The sequence below is a fragment of the Schistocerca gregaria genome, chromosome 6, assembly GCF_023897955.1.
Source record: "Schistocerca gregaria isolate iqSchGreg1 chromosome 6, iqSchGreg1.2, whole genome shotgun sequence".
In the NCBI taxonomy this organism is placed as follows: domain Eukaryota; kingdom Metazoa; phylum Arthropoda; class Insecta; order Orthoptera; family Acrididae; genus Schistocerca; species Schistocerca gregaria.
In genome coordinates this window covers 115,480,869-115,500,465 of record NC_064925.1, presented here as the reverse complement: position 1 = coordinate 115,500,465, position 19,597 = coordinate 115,480,869, and the positions used below count along the sequence as shown (strand labels likewise).

Below are 19,597 nucleotides of genomic sequence, written 5' to 3'. Positions count from 1 at the left end.
CTACTGATACTTCAGATTGTGCGCAATTTTTGGCATTAGAGTCATCAAACTGCAAAGCAAACCGTGGGGTCTTCATAAGTTTTTTGACTAATTGAACTCGAATGTCACCGGGCATATCGTTTATTTTGTGTTCAATGGTATTATCAGAAATTGATACCCCTCTTAGCTCCTGCTTACCTAATATAATTTCAACCATATCCTGGACTGCTGGACAAATAAGATTCTCGGCATCAGTATGTGGCTCCCATGCTTTAGCGGCTCGATATGCGACTCGGTTGCCAGCTAATAATGCTTTCTCGCTGACACGGTATACCCAAAAACAGAAAAATATTAAATCAGAATACAAACAAATTATCAGTAGCATTATATTAATCAACAAATGTTTTACAGAAAAAAAATAACGCTAGAAAAGATCGAAGGCACTACACGAAGAGGTCGTCACAAGCTGAGATGGATCAGTGGCAACATAGAAGTAACGTGTTCCAATCTGTAAAGCCTACGGAAGAAAGGAACAGAGAGAGATTAACAAACAATACTGAGGATAACTAGTGAAGAGGTACCGAATCTAACTGCGGAAGACAATAAATGTATTTATGACACAAATTGACTGAAAGAAAGGACAGGCAGATAGGAGACATGCGATTGCAGTCTTTCTCGGCGTATTCCGTTGATGAATTCATCTCGGGTTAACAGCCGAGTGGTGACGTCGCAATTAATCAGATGCGAGACAGTTTGAAACACTAGGGAATAGTTAAAATAATAATGGAAGGATGTGTGAGAAGTAAAAATTGCAGAAGTAGACCAAGTATTGACTAGAGTAATTAGGATCACATACATGTTTCTCGCAGTACGTACGCTGATTTGAACAGACTTGATAGACAAGACAGCAACCTACTGTACAGGGATACAACAAATCAGCCAACAAATCAGCCAACAAATCAGACTAATGGGTGTACTAAAATTACTGTATAAGATCATTTGGCATTCATTTTAAAAATATAGTTCGTCTGTATGTAAGACTCAACCACGAAAATCTTTTTTGCGGTTGCTTCCTTTCTCTCTGGCTATAATTATAATAAAATACACCTCTTTTGACACGGATGTGTGGAAAAGTCATCCCTTATATTGACTGTTTCCTTATAATGTCTGGCTAATCATTTCTGTGTATCAGCTACGTGTCACAGCTAAATTTTAGTTCTCTTGTAAAATATTGATTGAGATGTAACCATGAAACACATTCGAATTCTTATGGCAATTTATATTTATCACACTATATGAAAAATAACTTTCACCAAAGGCTTGCTACTAATGGAATGTATTTTCCTTGCTGTGTACATGCAGTCCAAGACATTCGCACAGAAATTCCTGTACGAACTCATCAAGAGCAGCCGTTTTATCGTTGTAAAACTAATTTCATTTCGTTTTTGTGAATACATTGGAAGAAGAGTAAATGGATTTCATTATCAAGTAATCGGCTGCTTTGAAAACCTTCAATAGCGTGTGAAGGATGTTCAGAACTCGCGAGAGGAAATAATGGGGGTCACACATTACATTTTCTCTCTCGTTTACTGAAGCAGCAGATCTTTTTTTCCTGTTATTGCTAATTCCTGTACGTGTTTTTAGTGGTATACACGACCAACAAATGTGTCCACTCCGCAAATGAAATCTATCCGTTTTTCCCGGCATTACGAACTTGTTAATTAAGTATGGCTCTCTGTTCCGGCAGCGAAGCGGAGTTTTGGTTGTACTAGCGGTGTGTATACCGTCAGTGTAACTGGCGCAATGAAACGTTTGTGTGGATTAAAGAAAGTAAAATAAAATTTGATGCTGCAGGCGTTGGATTCAGTGACTAAAGAATAATCCAATTACAGTTCCATGGAGGGAACAGCTCTGTTCATCGTAAAAGTATGTAAATGGCTACAGCAACGACTTTTAAATTTTCAGCATTTCCCTGTTTTTGTTAGGTCGCACCATGTAAAGCCCTCGATGCTCTGCTGGAAGGAGGCAATGTGTGAACGTATGGATTCTCGCAATTGAGTTATCAAAAGCAAATAAACCAAAATTTATCATCATCTGAATGCACTGAAAATCTTGAGATATTTTAGTAAGTTTGTTGATATTTATTCAGTGGCAAAAAGCTGGTGGGCATGTAGTTTGAGTCGTATTCTACTAATACTAAAGCACATGACAGTAGGCAGTGAACGTCTGTGACTACTTCCCTACAGGTACACGGATCAAATAGTGAAACAACATATGAATTTATTGTCTTTGATATCATTAAAATGATGCCGCGTGGTGTAGGGCGCCTTGCCACGGTTCGTGCGGCTGCCTCCGTCGGAGGTTCGAGTCCTTCCTCGGGCATAGATTTGCGTGTTTTCCTTAGCGTAAGTTAGTTTAAGTTAGGATAAGTAGTGTGTAGGCCTAGGGACCGATGAACTCAGCAATGTGATACCGTAGTACCTTACCACAAATTTCCAAAAAAGAAACATTGGGATATGTTACATCTCTCCTAAATCATTCAGTACAATTTCTTACATGAGATTTAATTCATAAAGGACAGATTTCAAATTATTTTTATTTAAAAATACAAGATATCATTAATAAGGAGGAAATAATTAAGACCATACTGAAATTTTATCCAAAAGACAAACATTTTACAACGTAAGACAGAGAGCATATCTACCGTTGGTAAAGGTATGGGATATAATTAAAACAGAAAAGGCAATGAACATGAGAATGTCCTGTGATAATGTTCGCCTACAAATAAAAACGCACTCAACTAATACAGAAGCGGCTGCACAATGAAAACACCTGGGAAGAGTCATAACTTACGGCACAAATGATATCAGCTGATAGAATGTTGTGCGATAGTTACTAAGACATAGCCACTGGTAAATACCAAGAATAAGAGTGACGAAAAATAACTGCTTATTAAGAGCTTCATCACTCTGAATCGTAGACCCCACAGAAAGAAGACAAGAAATGTATAGAAAGATTTGAGTCGTGATATTGAAAATAGACAAGAAAACACTGATTTATATCACAAACTAAGATAACGGGAAATGTTGGAACGAGTTGAATGAAAAACAGCACTGTTGGCAAATACATAGTTTGGTGTGTTATATTTTGAGATGTTATTGAGAGCAGATAGAAAGGAAACACGGAGTCAAAAAAATATTAGAGTTGATTGAAGACGAATGGAAACATCAGATGAAAGACGAATGACAATTCCTGGACAAATGAAAAGAAGAATCATGATAGCCAAATGAAGTTTCATGATTGTTTATGGATCAGACAGCAAACAGAACGCAGCATGTCATTCTCAATGGAGAGAAGTCTTCCGAAGTAAGAGTGATTTCAGGTGTGCCGCAGGGGAGTGTCATAGGACCGTTGCTATTCACAATATACATAAATGACCTGGTGGATGACATCGGAAGTTCACTGAGGCTTTTTGCAGATGATGCTGTGGTGTATCGAGAGGTTGCAACAATGGAAAATTGTACTGAAATGCAGGAGGATCTGCAGCGAATTGACGCATGGTGCACGGAATGGCAATTGAATCTCAATGTAGACAAGTGTAATGTGATGCGAATACATAGAAAGATAGGTCCCTTATCATTTAGCTACAAAATAGCAGGTCAGCAACTGGAAGTAGTTAATTCCATAAATTATCTGGGAGTACTCATTAGGAGTGATTTAAAATGGAATGATCATATAAAGTTGATCGTCGGTAAAGCAGATGCCAGACTGAGATTCATTGGAAGAATCTTAAGGAAATGCAATCCGACAACAAAGGAAGTAGGTTACAGTACGCTTGTTCGCCCAATGCTTGAATACTGCTCAGCAGTGTGGGATCCGCACCAGGTAGGGTTGATAGAAGAGATAGAGAAGATCCAACGGAGAGCAGCGCGCTTCGTTACAGGATCATTTAGTAATTGCGAAAGTGTTACGGAGATGATAAACTCCAGTGGAAGACTCTGCAGGAGAGACGCTCAGTAGCTCGGTACGGGCTTTTGTTAAAGTTTCGAGAACATACCTTCACCGAAGAGTCAAGCAGTATATTGCTCCCTCCTACGTATATCTCGCGAAGAGACCAGGAGGATAAAATCAGAGAGATTAGAGCCCACACAGAAGCATACCGACAATCCTTCTTTCCACGTACAATACGAGACTGGAATAGAAGGGAGAACCGATAGAGGTACTCAGGGTACCCTCCGACACACACCGTCAGGTGGCTTGCGGAGTATGGATGTAGATGTAGATGTAGATGTTGATAGGTTGACTCCTTGCGTATTGTGACTCATATAATTAATACAAAATTGATACGTATAGTCTGCATGTAAATATAGCTTCCACGGCTTAAATAGTTCTATCAATATTCTACATTAACCTGAGATCCCCGGAAGTCACGTTATTACATGACTGCATAAAGCTCTCTCAGTTATGGAGTATCTGACTTCTTGGGGACTGTGAGCACTTCTCCCGAAGGAATAAGCAGCATACCGGCACAGCGCTTGATAATCTAAGGGGTTCACTACACAGTATACACGGTGGAAGGTCTTCCCAGTTCATTAACTAAACATCCCACCAAGCAGTCGCTAATAAAGTCTCTTACTTCAGATCTTCGCTCGTTGAGATGTATTCTATATTTTTGCGAAAACGTTCCCTGTTATTACATACCTGCTATTTTAGATGCGAAGCATTCAGAGCTGACTCGTGAGAAAGAAGAGGAGCCGCTGAGACCTGACTGATCTCGCGTACAGCTGCCACCCTGTCTCAGGTGGTTCCCTGGCCGTTCTCAAACCTGAAGACTCTGTAGAGGCAAAAGTAGTTAGCGTAACATAAGATGACAGTAGTCTGTTGGCCATAACACAATCAAATCTAAGTAATACTCAGATCATGTTTATTATCATCAATAGTATTACATTTTTTATTGAAAATATTTCTTGCGCGTTATGATAGGCATCGTAACCTATATCATGTGCCCCGTATGTGGAAGACTGCCTATCTTAACGTACCTAAAATGCACTCTAAGACATAAAAAGCGATATACCGTGAAGGAACTGTCCGCTTTGTACGAAAATCGTCATATGTGATGGATCAGCATACTACCTGCAATATCTAAAGCCCTAGAATACATCGTCCATGAACAGCTGACGGATTACCTCAAAACTCATAACATCCATGACGAATATCAGTCAGGCTTTCGAAAGCACCATAGTACAGCAACTGCATTAATCAAAGTAACTGATGACATTAAAAATGCTATGGACAGACGTGAAGCTACTATCCTAACACTGCTTGACTTTAACAAGGCTTTTGACACAGTTGACTTCGATATATTACTAATTAAAATGAAACAGCTGAATTTCTCAATCAGCGCAATACACTGGTTCGACAGCTACCTCAAAAACAGAAGTCAACAAGTCGTTTGTGGGTCGGAAAAGTCATCATGGAAAAGCGTGCACTCTGGAGTTCCCCAAGGCTCCGTCCTTGGTCCACTACTCTTCTCACTGTATATTAATGATATTTCTTCAGTGATTCACTCCTGCAGCTACCATCTATATGCTGACGACATCCAACTGTACATAAGTGCAAGCCCCAAAAACATTGCTGGCGCAGTAGCGAGTATGAACGCAGATCTTTGCTCTGTTTCTCGATGGGCACAGAACCTAGGTCTGAAACTAAACCCCAAGAAATCCCAGGTCACACTTATATCTCATCCAAAGTTAATCAGCCGGTACTTTCGCGAAACGGTCCCTAAAATACTCCTCAATGGTACCCAACTACCATACCAAAAAACAGTAAAAGACCTTGGAATAATCTTGGATGAACACCTAAACTGGGAAGAACAAACAGTCACAGCTTGCCGGAAATCGCTCTCCTCCCTACATGCAATTCAAAAATTTAGAAAAATATTTCCAACCCATGTTAAACAAAAATTAGTCCAAACACTAGTCTTGCCTAATCTTTACTACTGCGATGTAGTTCAACACGGCACGAATAGTGAAAATTCTAGATGCCTCGAGCTAGTGATGAATGCTTGCGTCAGATACGTGTGCAATATTCGGTTGTATGATCATATCAGTCCTTCATACTCCCAGTTAGGTTGGATACGCCCACATAAGGCACGCGATCTCCACACGATGTGCTTACTTCATCGATTTCTTAGCCACTGGTGCCCTCAATACTTATCTTCTCACATTAAACATCTATCATCATTCCACAATCGCAATACCAGATCGGATACGTCTATCATCTTGGCTGTACCTTTACATAACACAAAATCTTTCTCCGTGTCATTCTCCATCTCAGCCATACGACTATGGAACGCACTCCCCTGTGATCTGCGTCTTATCCAGAACTACTCAACATTCAAGAGGGAACTCAAAACTTACATATTAGGGACGGTATAGCCACCATTGTTGTGCCCCTAACATCTCTTTCTTTCTTCTCTCCATCACAGCTTCGAATTTTACCATTCTTTTTCTCTTCTTCAAACCTATCTACCTCTTATATATCTCTTTCACCCCATTCTATCGTCTTATGTCTCTGCTCGATGAGAATAACTCACAAGCTGCAAGAATATAACGAGAAAATTCCCAACTAACTGACATTCACAAAAGAAATGTATGTTTACTTTCATATACTTAGTCACTATTATTATTATTATTATTATTATTATTATTATTACTATTATCATTATTATTATCATTATTATCGTTGATTGTAATAATTATTTTTATTGTTATAACTATCATTGTACTACTGTTATAATCTCAATTTTTTTTCGTTTGACATCAATACTGCATAATACGTTAAATGTTCTTAATGTTATTTAGTAACTGTAACTCGTTCAATCTGAGTATGCCTGGTTAGGTGTAAGAGAGGGCCTGAAGGCCCTAATCTTGCCAGGTAAAATAAATGCATAAATAAATAAATAAATAAATATGTACAGTTAAGCAAATGATAACATTTTCAAAAAAGTTGGATGGTATAATCAAGAGAGAGAGCGTCAACAACTTGTGACCCTTAAGTGAGCACCTCTTAAGGTGGTTGGTAATGAACCGAAACTGGTCATCAGAAAATATTATTACTATTTCTTTATTGTGATCAAGACATAAAATTTGTAATAAATAATACAGATCATTGTATCTCTTTTACCTGACGGTGGCAGTTCTTCCCTTATAATTACGTACAAATTTACAGAAGCTCGGTTGCTTACGTAGACGAGCATGAAATGTTTTCCATGCCATTATTACTTTGCCCACCTACTATTTTTCCCTCTACTGCTACTTCCAGTACAAGGTCTATATTACCAGCTGCCGTAGTAAATTTCCCACTAACGTTCCGATTTTGGTCTTCCATGCACAAGTGCTGTTTTCTGCATCTCTTCATGTGTCTCTTTGTCCGCAAAACATTTTACCAGTTAGACTAGCAGCAGTTATAAGTGCTGTTCCGTGCCTAGCACCTGTCCCAAACTAAGAAAGGTTTGTCGAACTGTTATCCACTGAAAAGCCATCGAAGTATATAAACCTGAGAATATTGTGAAGAGGTAAGAAGAAGCCATAAAACGTTTGTACAAGAACAGTTTGCTCCAAAAATCCAATAGTTAATTTTTAACTTTGACAGAGGCAGTCGATACTTAAGTTTTATCTCTGACAAGAATTATTTACCGATCGCGTGTAAACTTCGACCACGAGTCTGTCCCACAAAATTCATGTCGCTCTCCAGCATCGGACGTATCATTCGGCAATACTCTGCAGATCGCGGAGCACCTCTGAAGTCCAGCGCAGACATGGACGAAACGTTAAGAACAGAAAATTTTCATGGAACGCGGTCATATAACCCGGATCATTAAGCGCTAACTAAGACATCTGGCCGTGAAATAGTACATGCGTTGCTTTCTTACTAAAAGAGGAACGCATAAATGAAAACAGAAGGCATTTTATGCCTAGCAAGAAGTTACGGATTGTCCTCGCTTCGTTCGGATTTGATGTGACAGGTAGATACGACAGTTGCCGATGCAAGAACCTGGTCGTTCAACTAAATGAACTGTGGTAACAACAAGGACTACCGATTATAATTAACAGAACATGTTGCACTGATAACTTTCACGGTAACTTCCAGAGTGTGGTTTCCCAATACTTCATTGAGTTTGGATGTTTTCGAAGCCAGGAAGAAGACTAGAGTGGTTTACCGGTCACGTCTTGCGTGCACACACCGGAAATATGGGGCAAAGATTCCGTGCCGTAACACATTTGTCGCTTCAAAGATCCTAGTATGGCAGTTAGCGATATGACATAGTCCAGAGAGAGAAAGAAACCACTAACTTCAAATTTGTCTCTATTTTGAAAGAATGTGTAATATGAGGAAAGGAAATTATCTCTTTTCAATTTATTGCGCCGGCTGCGGTGGCAGGGCGGTTCTAGGGGCTTCAGTCCGGAACCGCGCGACTGCTACGGTCGCAGGTTCGAATCCTGCCTCGGGCATAAATGTGTGTGATGTCCTTAGGTTAGTTAGGTTTCAGAAGTTCTAGGGGACTGATGACCTCAGATGTTATGTCCCATAGTGCTCAGAGCCATTTGAACCATCTGAGCCAATTTATTGCATTGTTATTCGAAAAAATACACACACTTGCGCCGCCGTGACAGGAGTCTACCTTAACGTGAATTCAGTGAAGCAAGGGAACGGAGAACCATCTCTAACTGCACTATGCCTAGCAAAATACTTTTATAAACATTTAGGGTTGCTGAAAAGATCAGCTTCGTTTGTTAATTCCCCGCAGCAACCTCTGGAAGACGGTAATTAAGGAAGATCTCGGATTAGGGCAGACTGACTCTCCAGACGATCCCAAGAGAATTAACGTTGCAGAGGATCGATAAACGACGAGTGTCTGGGACGTGGCACTGACCGTGGAGGCGCAGTAGTCGCGAGAGAGAGATAGAGAGACAGACAGAGAGAGACAGAGAGAGACAGAGAGAGACAGAGAGAGACAGAGAGAGACAGAGAGAGACAGAGAGAGACAGAGAGAGACAGAGAGAGACAGAGAGAGACAGAGAGAGACAGAGAGAGACAGAGAGAGACAGAGAGAGACAGAGAGAGACAGAGGGAGAGACAGAGGGAGAGACAGAGGGAGAGACAGAGGGAGAGACAGAGGGAGAGACAGAGGGAGAGACAGAGGGAGAGACAGAGGGAGAGACAGAGGGAGAGACAGAGAGAGACAGAGGGAGAGACAGAGAGAGACAGAGGGAGAGACAGAGAGAGACAGAGGGAGAGACAGAGAGAGACAGAGGGAGAGACAGAGGGAGAGAGAGGGAGAGACAGAGGGAGAGAGAGGGAGAGACAGAGGGAGAGAGAGAGAGAGACAGAGGGAGAGAGAGAGAGAGACAGAGGGAGAGAGAGAGAGAGACAGAGGGAGAGAGAGAGAGAGACAGAGGGAGAGAGAGAGAGAGACAGAGGGAGAGAGAGAGAGAGACAGAGGGAGAGAGAGAGAGAGACAGAGGGAGAGAGAGAGAGAGAGAGAGAGACAGAGAGAGAGAGTGTGTCTTGTGAAGATGGAATGGTGTGACCTTCCGTCAACAAAGACAATTAAAATTGGACCACCTGTCCGGATCAGCCCATCGCAGGGATTTCATAAATAGGTACACGCCTGTTGCAGTAGTAAACCCAGAAGGATTTTAATGAGGTTGGTAAAAGCGTCATCTTATGAAATAATTACCATAACAGAATTAAATACACATCGTTTTAGCTGTGTTGTAACGGTTCTGTTCATGATGTAGACTAATTTATATGGAGAGATATTACGTTTCCAAAAGCGCCACCGACGACCAGTGATATTTTAAGGTCAATTAAATCAAAGAATTTTGACGTCAGTCGTGTTATAACACAGTTAGGAACCCAGTTTATTGATGCATAACACTCCAGCTAAATTTTTCTACTCCCTGAGGAAGGCCGCTACAGTACTGCCGAAACGTAGGATATTCTAACATTTTAAGTCTTTTATAAGGTGAGGTGGCAGCACAACAGAACGATATTACTGAGTGTGCAGAGTTTATTTCTGAATATATTTTTGGTGTGCTGGTTCTCTAACCGTTTTCAAAAAGAGGTGTCTGACTTAGAAAAATTAAATTTGGCTCCTATTTATCGCTGGAAGGCAAAATGTAATCAATGTGAAGTACCACAGTGATGTTTTAATATATTCAGCTTACTCATTGCTAAATTCTGTTGAAAACAGTTAATTAATTTTTTTGTTTCTAACTATGATAAATAATTGACTAAAAGAACAAAATCCAAAGACTGTTGATTATTGATTACAGACCAGTGGCTGTATAACGTCCTAAATGTAAACTTCTTAAGAGCTTCTGTTTGAGAGACAGTTGCAGTATTAGCTAATTCACAAATGAACTTGGTTCGGGCGTACCATCGGATCGTTACACATGTAAAAACAAAGAAAATTAATAGAAGACACACACGCCTGAATCACTTCATATGAATACAAAAACTCAAAACATTAAAAAATCAGATTGTTGTTGTGGTCTTCAGTCCTGAGACTGGTTTGATGCAGCTCTCCATGCTACTCTATCCTGTGCAAGCTTCTTCATCTCCCAGTAACTATTGCCACCTACATCCTTCTGAATCTGCTTAGTGTATTCATCTCTTGGTCTCCCTCTACGATTTTTACCCTCCACGCTGCCCTCCAGTGCTAAATTGGTGATCCGTTGATGCCTCAGAATATGTTCTACCAACAGATCCCTTCTTCTAGTCAAGTTCTGCCACGAACTCCTCCCCAATTCATTTCAGCACCTTCTCATTAGTTATTTGATCTACTCATCTAATCTTCAGCATTCTTCTGTAGCACCACATATAAAAAGCTTCTATACTCTTCTTGTCCAAACTATTGATCATCCATGTTTCACTTCCATACATCGCTACATTCCATACAAATGCTTTCAGAATCGACTTCCTGGCACTTAAATCAATACTCGATGTTAACAAATTTCTTCACAAACACTTTCCTTGTCATTGCGAGTCTACATTTTATATCCTCTGTACTTCGACCATCATCAGTTATTTTGTTCCCCAAATAGCAAAACTTGTATAGAACTTTAAGTGTCTCATTTCCTAATTTAATTCCCTCGGCGTCATCTGATGTAATTCGACTACATTCGTTTTTCCTTGTTTTGGTTATGTTGATGTTCACCTTATGTCCTCCTTTCAAGACATCGTCCATTCCGTTCAGCTGCTATACAAGTCCATTGCTGTCTCTGACAAAATTACCGTGTCATCGGAGAACCTCAAAGTTTTCATTTCTTCTCTATGGATTTTAATACCTAATCCGAACTTTTCTTTTGTTTCATTTACTGCTTTTTCAATATACTGATTGAATAGCAACGGGGAGAGCCTATAACCCTGTCTCACTCACTTCCCAACCACTGCTTCCCTTTCATGTCCCTTGACTCTTATAACTGCCATCTGATTCCTGTACAAATTGTAAATTGCCTTTCGCTCCCTGTATTTTACCCCTGCCACCTCCAGAATTGGAAGAGAGTATTCCAATCAACAGAGAAAGCTTTTGACACTAAGTCTACAAATGCTAGAAACGTAGGTTTGCCTTTCCTTAATCTTTCCTCTAAGATAAGTCGTAGGTCACTATTGCCTCACGTGTTGTAACATTTCTACCGAATCCAAACTGATCTTCCCCGGGGTCGGCTTCTATCAGTTTTTCCATTCGTCTGTAAAGAATTCGTGTTAGTGTTTTGCAGCTGTGACTTATAAAACTGATAGTTCGGTAATTTTCACATCTGTCGACACATGCTTTATTTGGGCTTGGAATTATTACATTCTTCTTGAAGTCTGAGGGAATTTCGCTTGTCTCAAACGTCTTGCTCACCAGATGGTAGAGTTTTGTTAGGACTGGCTCTCCCAAGGCTGTCAGTATTTCTAATGGAATGTTGTCTACTCCTAGGGCCTTGTTACGACTTAAGTCTTTCCGTGTTCAGTCAAACTCTTCACGCTGTATCATATCTCCCATTTCATCTTCATCTACATCCTCTTCCATTTCCATAATATTGTCCTCAAGAACATCGCCCTGTATAGACCCTCTATATACTCCTTCCACCTTTCTGCTTTCCCTTCTTTGCTTAGAACTGGGTTTCCGTCTGAGCTCTTGATATTCATACAAGTGGTTCTCTTTTCTCCATAGGTCTCTTTAATTTTCCTGTAGGCAGTATCTATCTTACCCCTAGTAAGATAAGCCTCTACATCCTTACATTTGTCCTCTAACCATCCCTGCTTAGCCATTTTGCACTTCCCGTCCATCTCATTTTTGAGACGTTTGTATTCCCTTTTGCCTGCTTCATTTACTGTATTTTTGTATTTTCTCCTTTCATCCATTAAATTCAGTATCTCTTCTGTTACCCAAGGATTGCTAGCTAGCCCTCGTCTTTTTACCTACTTGATCCTCTGCTGCCTACTTCATCCCTCAAAGCTGCCCATTCTTCTTCTACTGTATTTCTTTCCCCCATTCCTGTCACTTGTTCCATTATGCTCTCCCTGAAACTCTGTACAACCTCTGGTTTAGTCAGTTTATCCAGATCCCATCTCCTTAAATTCCCACCTTTTTGAAGTTTATTCAGTTTTAATCTACAGTTCGTTACCGATAGATTGTGTTCAGGGTCCACATCTGCCCCTGGAATTGTCTTACAATTTAAAATCTGGTTCCTAAATCTCTGTCTTAGGATTATATAATCTGATTCCTTTCAGTATCTCCAGGGTTCTTCCATGTATACAACCTTCTTCCATGATTCTTGAACCTGCTGAATAGAGTTAATTCGATGTGGTTGTATTATTCAGTTATTTTTTATAGTTAGAAACAAAAGAAGTAAGGACTTTTCGTTCATTACAGACCAGTGGCTGTATGACGTCCTGAATGTCAACTTCTTAAGAGCTTTGGTTTGCGAGACAGTTGTAGTATTAGCCTACTCACCGATGAACTTGGTACAGGCGTAGCAAATGGTTCAGTGGCTCTGAGCAGTGTGGGACTTAACGTGTGAGATCATCAGTCCCCTAGAACTTAGAACTACTTAAAGCTAACTAACCTAAGGACATCACACACATCGATGACCGAAGCAGGATTCGAACCTGCGACCATAGCGATCGCGCAGTTCCAGACTGACGCGCCTAGAACCGCTCGGGCACATCGGCCAGTGGATCGTTAACGTGAAAAAAGAAAGAAAATTAATAGAAGACACACACACGTCAGAATCACTCCTGATGAATATAAAAACTCAAAATATTAAAAAATTATAGTACGGTAAACATGCGCCGTATTATGACATCGATTGAAATAGCGCCTGCATATCGGCAACAGATTGCGAAGCTTCCTGTTCTTGCGCCCTCCAGAACAATTTGTTGAGTTTCAAGCACATACTAATATTTGCCGTATCACAATTGTGACCATACTGAGCAGCTGTAATGTGAACTAAGAACATGGAGAGATGGTATGTCCACCGACAAGTGTAGGTTTTCTGTATGACTTGTACTTTTGGAGCCTTCCCAAACTCCAGATGTACGGGCAACGTGTCCTAAAATGACATACCATTATGTGAAAAATTCTACTGTGAGGACATTTTTTGATTATAAGTTTAATTTTCGAAAGTTGACATTAAAAACTATAAACTATACATTGTTTCGTGACAGAGAACTACATTACGTCTTATATCGTTATTAGGGTCGGTTATTAGAAAACTTACGTAATGTCATAGATGACAGTCGTTGATCATAATGACATGTTCTGATGTTTTCTACAAAGATCCAGTTTTCAACAAATATGGAATGTCAGCCGTCACTTGCGCAAGAAAAACCTTTATTTGGTTCGCTTTACCTGTTTCGACAGTTTAAGCTGTTATCTTCAGAAGAGAGATAGGCTCAAACAATTGGTAAACCAACGTCAAAATAAGAATCGGACAGTAGTGTCCTTTGGTACAGAACCAATAAAAATAGAGCGATATCGTTAAAAATATACGGAACGTGCAATGAGTGGCAAAAAAATTTACAGTCAAATCGCAAACCGTACTAGTATGTGTCAACCAACGTAGTGGTACTTATCTTGACGGTGGCTTGCCGATGGCTTGAGCATATTTCACTTCTCAGGATAACAGGTAAAAACTGTTGAAACCGGTGAAGTGAACCAAATAAAGGTGTTCTTGACCAGATGTTGACTGATTTTCTATCTTTGTTGAAATATTCTGTAGCTGCTTAACTAAGGCTATGAGCAAAATCGTATATTTCCTTTTTTTTTGTTGCAAATGTAATATGTAAACATCTTCGCCCTCTGTGAAAGGCCAGCACTGTTACTGAGTCCACATTCAACATTAACATAGCTGTGCAATGCCTGTTTTGGGTTAGAGAAACGAAATAAGACGTGACAATATAAGCAAGTAAAATCGTCGTCATTGCCAATACCATTTCTCGTGGGTAACTAAAATGTCACTTTCCTAGCTTCGATACGCCGTCTTCGATTTGCTGTGCTAACTCAGTTTCCACATGTAACCACATGTTGCACTATTGAAAACAGGAACGAATGGAAAGAGTGGAAGCAGAAACATGGCAGTGGGTAAAATGGCATAGCTATGCCTCTATTCATGCTGTGTAATTTTACGGTCGCAGGTTCGAATCCTGCCTCGGTCATGAATGTGTGTGTGATGTCCTTAGGTTAGTTAGGTTTAAGTAGTTGTAAGTCGTAGGGGACTGATGACCTCAGATGTTAAGTCCCATATTGCTCAGAGCCATTTGATCCATTTGAAATTTGACGATCAGTTACAGCATTCACTGTACCAGGATACTACGCATAAACGCGTTGGGTAAGTGCCGAGAAATACGTTTGAAATGTCAGCAAAGGAATTGTTTACTCACCTGATGCGTAAAAAATGTAAATCAAGTAATCCAGGTAAAGTATGGCATAGAAAAACTTCACAACGTCAAAAATCCGATGTGTACGGCTTCTTCAAATAACAGGTAATCATCCAAACAAATGGCCACGCCATTCATCGCACAAAACTGTCGCCAAACGAAGAACATAAGCTTGTGCCATAATTTGCTGCCTCTTGTATCAGTAACAAGAAACACAACTTGTGTCGCTTTACCAGACTGTGTCTTTCCTGACCAAGGGAAGTCTACTAGAATCAAACAAAGCCTTAATTTGAGGAAGGAATTTCTGAGAATGTACGTTTGGAGCACAGCATTGTATGACAGTGAATAATGAACTGTCGTAAAACCCTAACAAGAAGGGAATGGAAGCACTTAAGATGTGGTGCTACAGACGAATGTAGAAAAGATAAGGGATGACGAGGTTTTACGCAGAATCGGAGAGGAAAGGAATATATATTGGAAACACTGAGAAGGAGAAGGGACAGGATGGTAGGCATGTGTTAAGACGTCAGGGAGTAACTTCCATGGTAGTACAGGGAGCTGAGGTAAGGAATGAGGAGTTTCTGTGCAATATCTGAGGGGAAAGGAACATTTGGAATACACTCATACGGAGGAGAGATAGGATGATAGGACATCTGTTAAGACACAAGGAAAGACTTCTATGTTACTATAGGGAGCTGAGGGGGTCAAAAACTGTAGAGGAACGTTGAGATTGGACTACATCCAACAAATAACTGAGGACGTAGGTTGCATGTGTTACTCTGAAAATGGTTCAAATGGCTCTTAGTAGTATGGGACTTAACGTCTGAGGTCATCAGGCCCTGGACTTGGGAATTAGCTTCTTAGAAACGATCCCCTGTCGGTAACTACTTAAACTTAACTAACCTAAGGACATCACACACATCCATGCCCGAGGAAGGATACGAACGTGCGACCGCAGCAGCAGCGTGGTTCCGGACTGAAGCGCCTAGAACCTCTCGGCCAGAGAGGCCATCTGTTACTCTGAGATGAAGAAGTTGGCATAGGAGAAGAATTCGCGGCGGGCCGCATAAAACCAGTCAGAAGAATGATAACTAACAAAAAGGTCATTTTATAACACTTTCCTTCACCTATAAGAAACCCTTTACATCCCTTATCTCCCTCTGTTGGAAGAAGAAACAGCGAGCAATAGATCTTTCCTTTAATTAATGTTTTAGCCAGAAGTAGCTAAAGTAAACATATAGTAATGTGTTTCAATCCGAAATAAGCCACTTACTAGTGAAATTGTTAATTAACAAATTTAAATCGCTTTAGTGCATGAGGTGAGGGCACATTCTGTGACTTGGACCTGTCTGGTGTAGGCTGTATCTTTAGATCATACTCGTGGTCAGACAAAGCTCTTAGAACCGCTGCTCCTTACCCCAGAGAGCCTCCGCCCGTAAGCCAATGTTCACGTTTCCGCGAAATAGCATCAGGAACGTCATTGATGGCACCACGTTACAGGACCTCGGCGCTACGGAGATTGCGTGGGCGCGCTTGTGCGAATCCCACCACAAAGCGGCCTGGACGCCCGCCAGGGTTGAACACAGCTCAGATTGCCACGAAAGGAAATACTGTTTCACTCTCGAGAGAAGCCACTGTGTCTTATAGACGCACATCCGGAAATTCGTTCTTCATGTTCTTTCGGGTCCAGAACAACATTACTTACTCCTGGACCTTGTAAGATCACCATCTGCCATTACGGCATACGTGTAAGTAATGTCCTGTTATCACTCGTTTAGTATGACAGTCGTATGTGATATCCACCAGCAGATACAATATATCAAATCATTAGGAATGATGCAGGAGAATTGTTTTCGTAACATCTTAAAATTCTGATTTCACAACCGCTGGTTTTTTGTCGATGTGAAGTGGGATGGTACATTGGCCAAGTCACATTCAGGGTATTCTATAAGCTTTCTTAAATTTTAACAATGGAATTTGTGTCCCACAATGAGAACGTCTTCTGACATGCCCTGATTAACGTGATCTTCACTATCTCACATTTCGTTTTATCATTGCTTTCGCTACGTGTAGAGTCGATTTTTTTGTTTGTTCTGTATGTACAGTGTGTTTAAACCAGATAAACATGGAAGAAAAATTACTAATTTCACTGCATGTTAAATGTTAAATGACAATTCCAAATCTAGATTAGGGCTATGCAAAAACCTTCATCCAACACCCGCTATTGATCCTACAAAAAAAAATGTTGATTTTTCCTTGAATACATCTAACATGTATAATTTAAAATAGGAAGAATGCCTGCCATGATCATAAACCCCCTTTCAGATAACTATTATAGTTTAAGTTGTTCATATATTAGTCCCTAGGTACTGTTCTGAATCGGCAACCGTAAACGTTATGTAACTCATCGCCTAACCAAAATTTAACGTAACAGTTGTGTTAAGAGTAGTGTGGATTCCATACTCCCATTGTAGAGGGTCAGTCCCTAATCTCCGCACCATTCAGATGTATAAACCATTTTGCTCTTCTTCTTGATTTTCTGGCGACTTGTGTCGTAAACGACCGCACCGACTGCAAATGATCAAAGGGCGACGTTCAGATGGTCCTCTACGTCATTTATTTAGTTAAGAATACTAAAGGTCTCCTTAGGAACGCCAGATATAACTACGCTATCACTGGATTTCTTCCTCTCGGTTATTACGAACTGTGACTGTTGTTGCAGGAAATTTCCAACGGAATGGCACAGCCGATGCAATATTACACAGTCAAGTAATTTTATTGGAAGCAGCATTTTAGAAACTATCCCCTGACGGTAACACAGTTCACTCCACGCCAATAAAGAGCTAGCTTCATTTCAGAATATTCACTGAATCCGTATTGATAATTTCTCAATAGACAGTTCTCCCGGGATTTCATAACAGATTTTTTTGTTCAGACAACTTACAGGAATGCAGTAGTGTGATATCGCCGACAATCGACGGTATTAGGTTCCGTGAAGAATGATCTTGGTTTGCGTCACGTTGTTGCCTACGGTACTCCTAGCAGTTGTGGCATGATTGTACTGCTCACACTATCAGGACTGAGCAGGACAATTGTACCGAGCGAAAGCGTCACACAAAAGTGACACACACGCTTACAACAGAAAGGCAAATCTACCGTTACAGAACATTGTCACTTCACTGGTTATCCTATGAAATATAACAACGCAGATTTCTGGCGTGCATTTCCTGTCACTGTGATAGTGTTATTAAAGAAGTACTTGAAATTGAATTGTCAACTAATCTAATAAGTAGAAACTGAGATTTTGTTTAAATTCTGCATAGAGGTTTGCTCTATCCCCCATTTTCACTGTCGATAAATTTTGACGTCGGTCATCTTGGGTTCTGTGTCGACGCTCGTGTTTACAGTGTAAGTGTGGGTGTGGGTGTGTTCTACCCTTCCGGAATGGTTCTCCAAACCGAGGTTTGAAACTCCCTGGCACAGCAATTCACTTTCTGCAGTTTTGGCTTGATAATGACAGGCTGCAAAGAAAAAGAAAATGGTTCAAATGGCTCTGAGCACTATGGGACTCAACATCTGTGGTCATAAGTCCCCTCGAATTTAGAACTACTTTAGCCTAACTGACCTAAGGACATCACACACATCCATGCCCGAGGCAGGATTCGAACCTGCGACCGCAGCAGTCGCGTGGTTCCTGACTGAGCGCCTAGAACCGCTAGACTACCGCGGCCGGCTGACAGGCTGCACATCAGCCGAAATATCGCAGGTATCCGACGACGGCATCCCGCTGCGTTATCGTACGTTATATGAACATTGTATACACCGGATAAACACAGATCTGATTTTTTTTTTTTGTCATCAACAAACTGACTAAATTTGAGGCACGCACATATCCTATCTTGTACAACACTGCTCTTCTGAGACCAGCTCTTGTACCCTAAGTCCTAAATTAGTTATTGAATCTATTCCAATGTCTGTCTTCCCTGACAGTTTTCATCCACCAGTACAACGAAAAAAACCAGCCTAAAGTTGCAAATTTCTCTCCTTTTTTTTCCTCGATGACATCCTTCGGGCCTGAACCTATTTTCATATCATCGTAACACAATCAAAATGGTGTTTTCGAAAATGCAAAAACCAAGTCAAAAATATGCAAACGGATGTCAGAGCGTATACAGAGTACGCTGTGTAACTATTGTTTGCACAATTTCGACATGGTTTTGGCGTTTTCGTAAATATATTTTATTATGTTACAATGATTTTAAAATGGCTCCAGCCCCAAAACTAGTCGTGGAGCGAATAAAAAAAAAAGAAATTTACAACTTTGGAGTGGTTTTTTCGTTGTACTGACTAACGGAAGTTGATGACCTACAGGTATTCCAGCAAGCTGGAAGTTCGTGAAGTTTTTACCAACTACAGTTGCCTCTGGTACCAGGCACGTTATTCCTGTATGTCTAACATGTCCTATCATCCTGTCGCTTTGTCTTGTTGATGTCCATTTAGTATGTATATAACAGTGTAGCTTATGTAACTTTCCAGCCTTACATATAGATCTTTCGTCCAGTGAACAAATGAAGAAAACTGTATCTAGTAGAATAGCTAAAGACTCTGTATGGCAGTTTTCGTGACATGTGCTACACTTTGCAGTCAAGTTTGTGCGTTCCTGACAATACACAGAAGATTTTTT

General features: G+C 40.5%; 1 protein-coding gene across 1 annotated transcript in view; it reads right to left on the bottom strand.

The window, feature by feature from the left end:
* The window catches only part of LOC126278744 (uncharacterized), a 153,260-nt gene that overhangs the window by 39,571 nt on the left and 94,092 nt on the right, over positions 1-19,597 (bottom strand). The window lies entirely within an intron of this gene.